Raw genomic sequence first — 14,698 nt, 5'->3', positions numbered from 1 at the left:
GGAAACCTCGCCAGGCCTCCAAAGCCACCCAGCAAAGGGGGAAGCGACACCGACGAGAATACAGGCAGCTCTTCCGACGGTGAGGACGGGCGGAAGGATGGTCATCACCAGAGGAAGAGACTGAGCGCCACGAGGAGAAAGGAGGGCAGCATTGCCCAAACAGGTAAAGACCACCCCTCACCCCCCCCACACCCGGTGAGAACCAAGAGGTACCCACCGGCCCACAGCTCCAGGTAACTGGGAGCAGCGGTCCTGTGACAGCTCCACTGTTGGACAGCGAAATGGACTGTGCAGACCCTAGGCCCGACCCGTAGACACCAGAGCGGGGAAATGGCCCCAGCGTGGAGCCGGACAGCTACCTCAGCCCTGGGAAGATCCAGCAGTTTGCCGTCACCACGGGGATGCATACAGCTACCCCAGACAGGCAAGACCAACAGCAAATGGACACTGGTAACCTCGTTAAAATGGGGATAAAAATTGCCAGCATCAATGTGCGTAGCATCAAATCGGCTATGCGATGTGTTTCTACAATGGCCTTCCTGGCCAACGTTAAAGCCGACGTCCTGTTTCTGCAGGAGTGTGGGATATCGCACCTCAGCAGCTACTGGAGATGGTTGCTCTTGTGGGGCCATGGGCCGTCAGTTTGGTCGGGGTCAACGATAGCCGTGCCTCTGGCCTGGGTATCCTTTTGTGAGGAGGCAACTTCACCATCTCCGAGGTTAAAGGAGGTGGTGGGCGGGCGCCTCCTCGTCACCGACGTCATGTACAGGAATGCTCCCCTGAGACTGATTAATGTGTATGCCCCAGTGGGTAAGAGTGAATGGTTGACCGTCCCCTGCAGCAGCTTCCACTGTTGCTGGCTATGTCCATGCCGGTCATTCTGGCCGGAGACTTCAACTGTATCATTGATGCAGATGGATGATCCGGTGGGGGGGGGGACAGTAAACTGGATGCCACATCCAAAGCCCTGTTGGAAACAGTAAAAGATGCCAAGCTGCACGGCGTCTTCAGCACCCCTGCAGACGGAGCGCAGTGTAGATACACCTGGTCACGGGCAGACGGGTCTATCCGCTCAAGGATAGATTACCTGTTTGTGTCCCGAACGCTCTCGGTCAGATCCACCGATGTCAAGCCGGTGTTCTTCTCTGACCACTGCCTCCTGCTGGCCAACTGTCACCTACAGGACGAGCAGCGGGCTGGTAAGGGAACGTGGAAGCTGAACACAAAGCTGTTGACCCCAGGAAACATTGAGGAGCTCAAGAGGGACTACGCAGGTTGGAGAACCATGAAGCCCCTCTTTGAGTCCCCAGCAAACTGGTGGGAAACGTTAAAAGGGAACATCAAGAGGTTCTTCATCCTCAAAAGGTATTCAGGAGGCGAGAGAGAGGCGGACAAAACTGTACCAGCTCCAGGAAAGTATGCAGAACCTGCTCCTGCTGCAGACGAAGGGGGTCGATGTCACGGAGGACTTCAAGGAGGTGACGGGCCAGCAAGCCTCGCTCTTTGCCTTGGAGACCTCCAAGATAATCTTCCGGTTCAGGGTCCGCTCGGCGGAGCAGGATGAGACGTGCTCATGTTTCTTCTTCCAGAAGGTGCACAAAGAGAGCTCCGTGCTCAGCAGCCTGAAGGAAGAAGATGGCTCGATAACGTCATCTCAGGCTGACGTCATGAGGATCAGCAAATCCTTCTGTTCCAGTCTGTATGACGCGAAGCCGACCGACAGCGCATCCTCCCAGTCGTTCCTGTCCTCTATCACGGAGGTCTTAGACGACAGAACACGGGAGAGGCTGGACCAGCCGCTATCGCTGGACGAGCTGACCAAGGCCTGGGAGTCCTTCAAAAAGAATAAAACTCCCGGAAGCGACGGCTTACCAGTCAAGCTCTATTCTGCTCTGTGGGACTTGATTGGCCAGGACCTGCTGGAGGTGTATGTCAGTATGCTTCGGGCAGGTACCATGAGTGAATCCATGAGGAAAGGCATCGTCACCCTCATCTACAAGCGGAAGGGGGAGAGGGAGGAACTCAGAAATTGGAGACCAATCTCACTATTGAATGCGGATTACAAAATTCTGTCAAAGGTTATCGCCAACCGGGTCAGGTCTGCTTTGGGGTCGGTGATTCACCCTGACCAAACCTGTGCTGTACCGGGCGGGAAGATCGCTGAAAGTCTCGCACTCCTCAGGGATACGATCGCCTATGTGCAGGACAGAGGGTTGGACACCTGCCTCATCAGCCTGGACCAGGAGAAAGCCTTTGACAGGATATCACACACATGTTCTCTCCAAAATGGGCTTTGGGGAGGGAATCTGCAATTGGATCAGACTGCTCTACACCAACATTGTCAGTGCAGTCTTAATCAATGGGTGGGAATCAGATAGCTTCCCAGTCAGATCTGGAGTCAGGCAGGGCTGCCCTCTCTCTCCTGCCTTGTTTGTGTGCTGCACAGAGCCATTTGCCGAGTCCATCAGGAAGGATGCGAGCCTGAGAGGGGTGACTATTCCTGGCAGCAGGGGCCTGCAGGTTAAGGCTTCCCTGTACGTGGATGACGTCACCGTTTTCTGCTCGGATCCACTGTCCGTGCACAGACTCATGTGCATATGTGACCAGTTCGAACGGGCCTCGGGGGCCAAGGTAAACCAAGGCAAGAGCGAGGCCATGCTGTTCGGGAACTGGGCCGACCAATCCTTAATCCCCTTCACCATCAGGACCGACCACCTGAAGATGCTGGGTATTTGGTTCTGTGGGGCTGGGGTGTGCGCCAAGTCTTGGGAGGGGCGTATCAGCAAAGTGAGGCAGAAACTGGGCAGGTGGAAGCTACGGTCACTCTCCATCGCAGGAAAAAACCTGGTCATCAGGTGTGAGGCACTGTCATTGCTCTTATACCTGCCACAGGTGTGTCCTATTCCCACAACCTGTGCCGCTGCAGTCACCCGGGCCATCTTCCAATTTATATGGAGGTCAAAGATGGACCGGGTCCGAATGGACTCGATCTATAAAGGTCTGGGAAACGGGGGAAAAAACACACCCAATGCCACCCTCACCCTGATGGCCACCTTTGTGTGTGGCAGCAAAAAGCTGTTTTTGCATCCCCTGTATGCAAACACCAAGTGTCACTACGTACTGAGGTTCTACCTGTCCCCGGTGTTGCAAAGGATGGGCTTGGCCTCGCTGCCGTGGAACACTCCGAGTAGTTGGACCGTTCCATATCACCTGTCCTTCGTGGAGAAATTTATGAAGAAAAACACTTTGACCACAAGTCCATTAGGAAGTGGTCAGCACGTAGTGTCCTTGAGACCCTTCAAGAAAAGGAGAGGGCGGATCCTATCGAGCGGTTCCCTGAGCAGACTGTCAAAGTCATTTGGCAGAATGCCTCATCGCTAGAACTTTCCAACAAGCACCAAGACATGCCTTGGCTGGTGGTGAGAAGGGCTCTGCCTGTGAGATCCTTTATGCACACCCGGACTCTCAGCCGCACCGCACGCTGCCCTCGAAGCGGCTGCGCGGGGGACGAGACTGTCACACACCTCCTTCTGGAATGTGCCTATGCAGAAGAAGTCTGGAGAGGAATGTAGTGGTGTTTGTCGAGGTTCGTCCCGAGCTGCGCCGTGACGCGGGACTTCGTGCTCAATGGTCTGTTCCCCGGGATGCACACCGAGACGAACATCAACTGTGCCTGGAGGACCATCAACTCGGTGAAGGACGCTCTCTGGGTGGTCCGAAACCTGTTGATCTTCCAGCTGAAGGAGTTGACCCCGACTGAGTGCTGCAGACTGGCACATTCCAAGGTCCAGGACTACGTGTTGAGGGACGTGCTGAAGCTTGGGGCAGCTGCCGCCAAGGCGCGGTCGGGAAAGACCACCGTGTAACATCTGCCTGCCTAAGAAGAACAGGGGGCCCAAGCAGCCTTTTGGGCTCTACTGATGCCTCAGTTAAATATATGGACATATGATTGATAAACGTACAGACCTGTATATACAAATGATAAATTCTGATCTCTGTATGCAAATGTTTACGTATGTATGGCATGACCAACTGTATAGACCATCAAATTATTTTATGAATAAAGTATATTTTTGAAATAAAAAAATGTAACTTTAAAAAAGTTCTGGCAATTACATATGAAGAAACTGAAACTAACATGGTCATTCTAAAAGATGAAAGACATAAGCTAAATTTGTTTAATATTACATTAATATGACATTGCAGTCCTGTTGCTATAAAGTATGTGTCTTCTGATTCTGCTCCACAACCACCTGATGAAGAAGCAGTGCTTCAAAAGCAAGTGATTCCAAATAAACCTGTTGGACTATAACCTGGGGTTGTGTGATTTTTAACATTGTCCACCCCAGTCCAACACCAGCACCTTCACATCATATCTTTATTCATCCATTGTTCTCTAATTCTGACTCTAAAAGGAGCATAATGATTCTGAATTCTTGTTATCACAATTTTGAAAACCTCCTGCCTATCAGATGTCCCTTCACCTGCGAACAGTTGACTCCAATCTTGTTCTTGTCTCATACCATTGAAACTCCAGTTAAAATCTTTAACTTTAATGAAGGCTTATTCTCTTGCATAACTATTTTAAAACAAATAGAATTATAATCACTAAACCCAACTGTTTCCCTACTATCACTTCATTCACTTGCCTTGCCTTATTACCCAAGAGAAGGCCAGGTTTTGCTCCCTCTCCTGTAGGACGATTTACATACTGAAACTTTTCTGGAACACATTTAACAAAATTTTTCACCATCCAAACACTTAACACTATGGCAGTCCCAGTCGATGTTTGGAAAATTAAAATCACCTATTATCACAACCTTATTATTCTTACATATATCTGAGATCTCTCTACGTATTTGTTCCTCAATTTCCCTCTGACTATTGGCGGGGAATGATCCCATCAAGGTGATCATTCAATTCCTATTTCTAATTTCAACCCATTAATTTTCACTGGATGATTTTTCAGAAATATCTTCTCTACTTACAACAGTAGTTTTCCCTTCTTCAAAGATGCCACTTTCCCCTCCTCTTTTGCTTCCCTTTCTATCCTATCCAATTTTCATTACACACATTGGATTAGAGAAATAAAGAAGGGGGTGAAAGCTTGTGACTGCCTGGTTCTTTATATGTTTGTCACTGTACGAATTCAGTCACTAATGGTATTAATTTTGCTTTATCTCACTGCAAGATATACGTGGTTTTCACAAGATAGGAGTTTGGGTTGTTTCTTACAATGGATTCTTTCTCACAGATATTGTGCGTCATTTGTTCTTTAAACAAAACATATTCAATCACAGAAGTGCAGAAATGGGAGTAAACCATTTGGCCTCTTAAGCCTGTTCACAACTCAGATAGATCAGGGCTAACCTGCACCTCAAATCCACTTACCCATTATTATATCACAAACTATGTATTACAAAAACGTCATAAAGACAATATTAGAAGCAAATATGGAATCTGATATGGATTGCCAGGAAGCAAACAGAGGAGGAGAAGCAGCTGCCTCAAATGTTTACATATCTACAATTAACAACCAACCATCCACAAAGTCAATCCTAAACAAGTACATACATTAGAAATACAAATCACTGACTTCATACCATTAACCAAAAAGATTGATGAGGAAAGAGCAGTAGCCATTGTTTACTTGGACTTTGTAAAGCCTTTGATAAGGTTCTGCATGGTAGACTAATTAGTGAAGTAGGAGAAAGTGGGGACTGCAGATGCTGGAGATCAGAGTCAAATAGTGTGGTGCTGGAAAAGCACCGGTGGTCAGGCAGCATCTGAGGAGCACATTCCTGACGACGAGCTTATGCTCGGAACATTGACTCTCCTGCTCCTCGGATGCTGTCTGATCGGCTGTGCTTTTCCAGCACCACACTATTTGATTTGAATTAGTAAAGTTAGATCACAGGGGATTCAGGGTGAGCTTGCAAATTGGATACAAAATTAGCTTTATGGTGAGAGACAGAGAAGTGTGGTGAAAAGTTGGTTTTTGGACTGGAGGACTGTGACCAGCAGTGTTCCACAGGGTCCCCTTTTCTTAGTCATTTATATAAATGATTTGGATCAGAATACAGACGGCATGGTTAGTAAGTTTGATTATGACACCAAAATGTGTAGTATAGTGGACACTGAAGAAGATTTTATAAAATTACAAAGGGATCTTAACCAGTTGGGTCAATGGGCTAAGGATGGCAGGTGGAGTTTCATATGGATAAATGCAAGGTATTGCATTTTGGTAAAACAAACGAGGACAGCACTTAAACAATTAAACGTAGGGCCCTGAATGGGGCCCTGGTAGAAAAGAGAGGCCTAGGTATTCAGGTAGATAATTCTTTGAAATTTGTGTCACAGGAAGACAGGGTTATTAAGAAGGTGTTTAGTGTGCTTGCCTTCATTGCTCACACCTTTGAGTACAGGAGTTGGGACATCATATTGAGGTTCTACAGGATGTTGGTGAGGCGTCTTCTGGAATACAGTTCTGGTCATCCTGTTATAGGAGGATGTTTTTAAGCAGAATGGATTCAGAAGAGATTTACTAGGATGTTGCCAGGAATGGAGGGTTTGAGTTTAAGGAGAGGCTGGATAGGCTGGGACTTTTTTCCTTGGAGAATAGGGGGTTGAGGGATGACCTGTAGAAGTTTATAAAATCATGGGAAGCATAGATAATAAGAATAGAAAAGGTCCTTTCCCTATGATGAGGGAGTTCAAAACTAAGAGGCATATTTGTAAGGTGAGAGGAGAAATATTTCAAAAGGATATGCGGGGCAACATTTTTACCCAAAGAGTGGTTAGTTTATAGATTGAATTGTCAAAGGAAGTGGTGGATGCAGGTATAGTTACAATGTTTAAAAGACATGTGATGTGAACAGGCATGGTTTGGAGGGATATGGACCAAACACAGGCAAGTGGACTATTTTAGTTTAGGAACATGGTCAGCTTGGATTAGTTGGACCGAAGGGTCTGTTTCCATGCCGAATGACACTATAACTGTTATTGATATTTTAACTGATGTCTGTTACCATCTTGAATTTAAAGATGTATTTTAAGAAATACTTTATTGTAGCTGTAATGAAAGTTTAGAAATGGTTTTTAATCAAAGGTTTACTAAGATAAAGTTGCAGAAAGTCTTTATAATTTTAAATGTTACCTGGTAAGGTAGGCATTTCAAAATGGAAACAAAGCTTTCTTTTAAATGATTCATATTTGCAGACAGTTGACCAAAGAAATAGGAGTGATGACAGCAGAATTAGGACCCTCAAAACTTTTGGCTCTATGGAAAACACTCAACAGCTGAAGGCACCAATCAAATGATTTTTAAAGAGTTTGGTGTGGAGGTAGAGCTTATAATGACAATTACCAAAATTGATCCAATTTTAACTCAGACTGCAAATCACCCAGATGAGGAATGGGCTGATGGCAAGCTTTTATGACACTGTTCATGACGAGACTGGACAATTTTAACTCAAAGTTTCTTTTTTTTTGACTGGTGGGCTGTTTTTGTTATTGCTTCAGGGGTTGGACAGTTGCTCACAGGGTATACACAATTTTCAGAGCAGCCCCTGAGGCCTCTTGAAGTAAGCTGCCAATTCTGCTTTGAAGTTTTGTCTAGAAGAATGATGGAAAAAATTGTGGAGGTACATTGGTAAGTGAGGACAACCCAGATTATCCTCCCTCTATTTTTCAGACCCTATATGACAGAGAGGAAGCAATGAAGCCAAGTAGGGAGTAATAAGGCCTGCATAAAGTACGTCTGGCTGGAGGTAATTCAAAGGTACAGTGCCCCAATAGCAGTACTCAAAGGACTTGTTAAATAATAAAAAGAGTTTCATCAAGCTCACGAGCAGCTCTTCAGCTCCCAATGTATGAGCATTACCTCAGCACTCGTGTAAACAGTACTCAGCAATTCCCTTCCTCCATTAGAAATGTAATCTCAACAATTTCTTATGGACACATATTGAAGATGGTCACTGCTTGGCACCAATGTATTGTGAATGCCCATGGAGAAAGTGAGGACTGTAAATGCTGGAGATCAGAGCTAAAAAATGTGTTGCTGGAAAAGCGCAGCAGGTCAGGCAGCATCAAAGGAGCAGGAGAATCGACGTTTCGGGCATAAGTCCTTCTTCAGCAATGAGGAGGGTGTGCCAAGCAGGCTAAGATAAAAGGTAGGGAGGAGGGACTTAGGGGAGGGGCGTTGGGAATGCGATAGGTGGAAGGAGGTTAAGGTGAGGGTGATAGGCCGGAGAGGGGCTGGGAGCGGAGAGGTTGGGAAGAAGATTGCAAGTCAAGAAGGCGGTGCTGAGTCCAAGGGTTGGGACTGAGGAAAGGTGGGGGGAGGGGAAATGAGGAAGGTGGAGAAATCTGCATTCATCACTTGTGGTTGGAGGGTTCCTAAATGGAAGATGAGGAGCTCTTCCTCCAGGCGTCGTGTTGCCATGGTCTGGCGATTGCAACAGACGCCTGGAGGAAGAGCGCCTCATCTTCCGCTTACGAACCCTCCAACCACAAGGGATGAATGCAGATTTCTCCACCTTCCCCATTTCCCTTCCCCCCAACTTTTTCTAAGTCCCAACCCTCGGACTCAGCACCGCCTTCTTGACCTGCAATCTTCTTCCCGACCTCTCCGCCCCCAACCCCTCTCCGGCCTATCACCCTCACTTTAACCTCCTTCCACCTATCGCATTCCCAACGCCCTTCCCCCAAGTCCCTCCTCCTTACTTTTTACCTTAGCCTGCTTGGCACACCCTCCTCATTCCTGAAGAAGGGCTTATGCCCGAAACATCGATTCTCCTGCTCCTTTGATGCTGCCTGACCTGCTGCACTTTTCCAGCAACACATTTTTCAGTCATCTGCCCATGCTAAGATTTTGCCCCATGTTCTTACATGTAGGCATTGACTGTTTAATTATCTGAGGAATTGTGAATAGAGCTAAACAATGCATAATTGCCAGTAAACAGCCCACTTCTGACCTTACGATAGAAGGAAAGTCAGCGAAGAAGCTGTTGAAGATGTGTGCCGAGGCATATTGGTTATGTTATTCGACTAATGACCTGGTGGGATTAACTCACATCTCAATCTCAGTTTAATTAAATGAGTCTGGAATAAAAGCTATTAACAGTAATGGTGACCATATAATTACTGGATTGTTGTTTAAAAAATCTTATCTACTCATGCCTCTTACAGAAAGAAATTTGCTGTTCTTAGCTGGATTGGCTTACATGACTCGTGATCCACAGAAATATGGTTGAGTCTTAACCGTCCTCTGAAATGGCCCAACCAGCCACTCCATGGTCAAGAAGGTGGCTCACCACCACCACCTCTATCGGAAAGATGTTGTGAAACTTGAAAGGGTTCAGAAAGGACTTACAAGGATGTTGCCAGGGTTGGAGGATTTGAGCTATAGGGAGAGGCTGAACAGGCTAGGACTGTTTTCCCTGGAGCATCTGAGGCTGAGGGGTGACCTTATAGAGATTTACAAAATTATGAGGGTCATGGATAGGGTGAATAAGCAAAGTATTTTCCCTGGGGTCGGGGAGTCCAGAACTTGAGGGCATAGGTTTAGGGTGAGGGGGAAAGATATAAAAGAGACCTAAGGGGCAACTTTTTCACACAGAGGGTGGTACGTGTATGGAATGAGCTGCCAGAGGAAGAGATGGAGGCTGGTACAATTGTAATATTTAAGAGGCATTTGGATGGGTATATGAATAGGAAGGATTTGGAAGGATATGGGCCGGGTGCTGACAGGTGGGACTAGATTGGGTCGGATATCTGGTCGGCATGGACAGGTTGGACCAAAAGGTTTGTTTCCATGCTATACATCTCTATGACTCAAGGCCTCATTTAGGGCAACTAGGGTTGGGCAATTAGTTCTTATTTTAACAGAGACAACCACACTCTGTGTTGTAATAAGCAAATTTGATTTTACTTAATTATCGATTCCCTACCAATATTTTCTTTCAATGATCTTCCTCTGGAGAAGACTACTTTGATTGTAGATAATTCTATAATCAATAATTGCATTTAAAAACTGCTGCATGACCATCTAAAGAAAATGTTCTTTGTGGGACATAATTGGGCCAGCACAGTGACTCAGTGGTTAGCATTACTGCCTCACAGCACCAGTGATCCGAGTTCAATTCCAACCTTCCCCAACTATCTGTGTAGAGTTTGCACATTCTCTCCGTGTCTGCAGGGGTTTTGTCCGGGTGCTCCTGTTTCTTCCCATAGTTCGAAGATGTGCTGTGCTAAATTGCCCATCGTGTTCGGGGACATCTAGGTTAGGTTCATTAGTCAGGGTAAATAAACGGTAGGGAAATGGGTCTGGATGGGCTACCCTTCGGAGGGTCAGTGTGGACTTGTTGGGTCGAAGGGTCTATTTCCACACTGTAGGGATTCTAATCTTAAAAAAATGTTGCAGCAATTCCACCACCCCCCTAGTTTGTTACAAAGAATTCCATTACAGCAAGTTCCGCCATCTAGTGGCTGTGTTGAGAATTGATTATTTTTGTCAAGCATGAAGTTGAAAGCCATCTTGATTGAACCTGTAATCATAAATGTTAGATCAAGAACTCCATTGAAAAGGATTTTTTTTAATGAGAGCTATTAAATTTGTGGGATTGGAAGAACATGACAGAATAAGACATGGTTAGTTGGGAAACCCACAAATATTTAATGACAAAGTAGAACAGACAAGCTGTTGAAAATAATCAGGAAATATTGAATGGATATGAAATATCAACACTGATACATCTCTATATGTTAACAGATTGTCCAACTTAGATGTCAATATTTTCACAAGTGTTCAAAATGTAATACAATTTTCTCCACATTACACAAATTCTGTTCCCTATCCACTGACTCCATCACCCCGTGGCAACTGTGTGAGGCTGACCCAAATGGTTCCCAACCTTCTGGTCACATCAGATGACCAATTTCCATCATTGTAACATTGCCCAACTCTGCCATGCCTCAGTCTGGCTGCGGCTGGAATCCTTATCTATGATTTTGTTACCTTTAGAAATGATTATTACAACATATGCCTGGCTGGCCTCCCATCTGCCACCCTCTCTAAACTTGAGGGTATTCTCAACTCTGATGCCTGCCTCTCTTAAGTTGTACCAAGCATCATTCAACCTTTGGACCTTGATGATAGACATTGGCACCTAATTTAAAAATTATTTTAAATATCTTAAAATTATTTTTCTTATTCTTGAATTTCTCCATGACCTTAGTTTTCCCTAACTCTATAACTTCCTTCAAACCTCTCTCCAATATACAACCTACAATTCTGGCCTCCTTGCATTCCTAATTTTGATTTTTCCATCACTAGAGGTTGTTCTTTCAGCTGCCAAAGTCTTACACTCTAAAATTCTAAACATAAGCTTTGTACTTCTCTTATCAACTCCATAAAGTCTACCTTTTTGATTTAAACGTTTGATTATTTGTTCGATCATTGCCTAACATGGCTGTCTTGAAGTCAAATTTTCTTAGCAGCTCCTCTGGAGTGCCTTGGAACATCTTACTCTATTGAAGGTGCTATATAAATACAGGTTGCTGTTTGGTTAACGTTTCAAACTTTCCTGTTGAACCTTATAAATGATCTAAGCATTTGGTGCTGTGTTAGAATGATGGACTCTGAAGGTACTCACCTTTGGAGGAGAATAAAAACTGCAAAGCATAGCATACAAACTGTCTAATTTGCCTGATAATTAACTGCCCACTCTCTTAGATGGTGTTGTAAGCAATCCTAATCATAACATATTGTACCGTGTTAAAGGGGTTGACTTAGCATTTCTGGCACAAACCTTCGTACAGCTAGAGGTCATATTGAGAATTGGGTGCAGCAGTGAGCCTAATTCATGACTCATATAGCCTTCTGTCCGCTAAAATTAATGGAGCGTTAAGTTGATTTCTTCCTAATCCATATCATTTAAAAAAATAATATGACAACTGTAGGGCTACAGGAAGATCCATTAGAAGAGGTACTCTTGTAATTTAGCAAATACCCTCATGTAGTTGCAAAATGTTGAGCAAAACAGTGAATGCATGGGTTTTATACTTAAAATTCACCTTCCAGTGCCCTTGTAGTTATAATTATTCGATGTGTTTGTGCAACTGATGAAAAACGCAGCATTTTTTTCCAATTGCACAGCATCTCTAGCATATCAATCACAAATATGGAAAATTGTGCACATCATTTGTATATTTTAACATGATATTTAAGGATAATGCTATAATATTAAATGCTGTCTCTTTTTGTATGGAATAGTCAATGCATGTCTGGCAGATCTAACCAAACAATATAGATAAACCTGATTTCTACCAATCTATGTTCTTGCACCCAGATTTCACTTATTTTGACCTCTTAAATTATTAGGTCAATCTACTGAACTTACTTTCACGTGTCACTACAGGTATCAGACTTAGCTGGATAGATATGTAGCAAGAATGCAAACACAATGAATCAGACACTGCCATCTCCAGTTGCTTGTAAATGATGAAAGCTATGCCCTAGTTTCACCACTTTAAACCCACTCCCATCAATACATGCTGTACCAACAGTGTGCTAATAATCTTATTAGCAATGTGTTAATAATAAATATGAAATGGGTGAAGGGCTGAGCCTGTGTTGACATAACTAAGGGGAGTTCATGCTGAAATTTTCAATCATACAGTCTATACGAAATGAACCATATCATAAACTTTGTAATTAACTTAGAACTAAGCTTTTGTTTTATCTGTAATTGTTCTTTTATTCCTTTTATCATCACCATTGGAATTTTGAAACACAGGCAATATAACTATGCCATCTGAGGTATGTGTCCATATATTGTTACTTTTTGTAAATATATACAAACGTTGTAGGATCACGCTACATGCTTTAAAATCTCCTGACCATTTGTAGGTATTTTCTAATCAACCTGTTATTAGACACCTCTGCAGCAGGTGGGGCTTCGTAGCTCAGAGGTAGAGGCACTAATATTGTCTCACAAGAGCACCTGGAACGCATTTATAGACATTTCACTTTTAATCAACACAACCAGACATGTTCGGTCACACCACAAGAGCAGATGGGTCTTGAACCCAGATCTTTTTGTCCAGAGATCAGAATAATGCCACTGCATCTCGCCCCTGAGATCAATTTATATTTGATTTTCAATATGGAGGCCTTCTGGTAATTATTTGTAGCTCAACTCAAATTGTATCAGTTTTAATGGAAACAGAATTCTGTATAACTTTGTGTTTAGCATTTCTTTTGATGCAGCCCAAATTGGAAGTCTATTTCAAACGATTTTACTGCACTATTCTTTCTGCGTAACTTACCGTTCTGCTCGCCATTGGATATTTTATGGTAGCTACAACTTGAAGGGCAAAGCGGAAGGCAAGATCTGATGTCTTCAATATTACTTTAAGGACATACTTGTCGGAATCCGTATCTTTGGGCCAGAAGGTCTAGGTTCAGTTCCCACCTGCCCCCAAAAATGTCATAATATTTCATGAACGGGTTGATTAAAACGATCTGCACTGGATCGGACCTATCAGTCCAATAAATGTTTTTTTACACAGCCCTTCAATGGAACCGGGTGTCGAACGTGAACATGAATCTATTTTTTAGCAGGATTTTGTTCCCTCTCATTTCCGGAAGCAGCATCAATCACGTGCTCAAGTCTGCAAGTTCTTGAAGGACAAACACTAAAGGGCAGGACCAAAACGATTTTTTAAAAAAACCCTGCTTTCTCAACAGGAGATTTTATAACATATTCTTGATGTTCAACTGAGTTCCGCTTGCTGGTCTGCTAATTTTTCACGACCAAAAGAATTAGAGGTCGATGAAGGCTCATATTTTGGTTTTGAGAGGTTCATTTTCCCCGTTCAGGTTATTTTAAGTTACACCGAAATCGCTGATAATTAAAATTATCGGTAACTAAAGTCAGCATTTAATTTCAGTTTGTCAGTAAACGGATCTTCAAGATATGTATTCACTTTATTAATTGTCCTCAGGCTGAAATAGAGTGTTATAAAGCAGCTCATCAAAGCATAGCGGCCATGAAATTACATTATCCTCGTTGGGGGTATAAAGGTGAAGCGGGCAGGGGACACCAAAACTAAATTTTAAAACCTTTCGAGGCACAGTGTAGTGTAACACAATTATGTGAAGCCCCTCCGACTATTGTCAGCGACGGTGTTGAAGAGACATTTAAATCACGTCTTTGTTTTCCATTCGTCCACTGAAGAGCAGCATGGAATTGCGTTGACAGGATCACTGATTTACAGTTTCTTTGGCCCATAAAACACTGTAATTGACAGGAATAGTTCTGGTGCTGTGTCCCTATCGACGCGGTACAGTCTGACAGGTCTAGATGCGGAACATGCCTCTTCACCCCACCACCAAATCAAATATTCTCCACAACGTTTGGTGTGTGAAGAATGCAGTAAGTCAGCATTTTGCTCAAGTGTCACTCGGTACTGCAGTCCGAAGCCGCGCTCTCGGCTTCCCCACCCCCAACACCGACGGGTGGGCGGGGTCAGTATGATGTCACAACAGAGGCCTGTGGTCTATTGGCTGGTGCCTTGCAATAACTTATTAACTAGGCAAGGCGGAGCGGCTACCGATAAAATCCACAGTCAGTGAGTCCTTTACCTTCGGCGGAACTCCTTATATCTGGAGCTCCTTATTACCGCTTCCCTTCAC

The 14,698-nt window shown here is 44.3% G+C and overlaps 1 long non-coding RNA gene across 12 annotated transcripts in view; it reads right to left on the bottom strand.

The window, feature by feature from the left end:
* The window catches only part of LOC148148538 (uncharacterized), a 418,607-nt gene extending 403,909 nt beyond the window's left edge, over positions 1-14,698 (bottom strand). For all 12 annotated transcript variants that reach the window (XR_015758884.1, XR_015758875.1, XR_015758877.1 and 9 more), the window contains exon 1: positions 13,330-14,698. This is a non-coding gene — a long non-coding RNA (uncharacterized LOC148148538). The remainder of the gene's footprint in view (positions 1-13,329) is intronic.

This window comes from Chiloscyllium plagiosum, unplaced genomic scaffold (assembly GCF_037043375.1).
Source record: "Chiloscyllium plagiosum isolate Xiang-an unplaced genomic scaffold, Cpla_swu_hap1 HiC_scaffold_12, whole genome shotgun sequence".
Taxonomy (NCBI): domain Eukaryota; kingdom Metazoa; phylum Chordata; class Chondrichthyes; order Orectolobiformes; family Hemiscylliidae; genus Chiloscyllium; species Chiloscyllium plagiosum.
This window is presented reverse-complemented; position numbering and strand designations above follow the sequence as displayed.